The 450-nt window shown below is 58.9% G+C and overlaps 1 protein-coding gene across 1 annotated transcript in view; it reads left to right on the forward strand.

Annotated features, from left to right (window-relative positions):
• SAMD11 (sterile alpha motif domain containing 11) overlaps positions 1-450 on the forward strand; it is a gene marked incomplete at its 3' end in the record, with an annotated part of 13,505 nt that overhangs the window by 2,439 nt on the left and 10,616 nt on the right.

A 450-nucleotide genomic window follows, 5' to 3' on the forward strand; every position in this document is an offset into this window, starting at 1 on the left:
ATTGGTGCCTGTTGGATGGTACAGGCAGGCAGGGAAGCTTCTGGTCCCCAGACCCTTGGGCTGTGGAGATGGACAGCAAAGGCAGGCACAGCTGGAGCCAGGAGCAAACAGTGAGTACAGGTGGTACAAAGTGGGATTTCAAACCCTGGTAGCTGCTCTGCCCAGGGGTCTCCTATGAGCAGTGCAGGATGGAAGCCCTGCCAGCCTAGCCAAGAGCCAAAATCTGCCTCAGCTAATTATTTGGCTGAGCAATTAGCAGGAGGTAGGACCTCCTGCCACGTGGCCTCGGGGGAAAGGGGGGGGCATGGCGTGTGGGTCGCCCAGGCTGCCTGTTTTCTATGCAGAGAGCTGTGTGGGGCTGTGAAGGCGGCTGCCCACCGCTCATTAGAGCTGCCTTCCAACCAGGAAGGAGGAAGCGATTTTTCTCTGACAGGCAGGTGGGCCGGGGGA

The sequence above is a fragment of the Antrostomus carolinensis genome, unplaced genomic scaffold (genome assembly GCF_000700745.2).
Source record: "Antrostomus carolinensis isolate BGI_N321 unplaced genomic scaffold, ASM70074v2 scaffold28381, whole genome shotgun sequence".
NCBI classification, from domain to species: domain Eukaryota; kingdom Metazoa; phylum Chordata; class Aves; order Caprimulgiformes; family Caprimulgidae; genus Antrostomus; species Antrostomus carolinensis.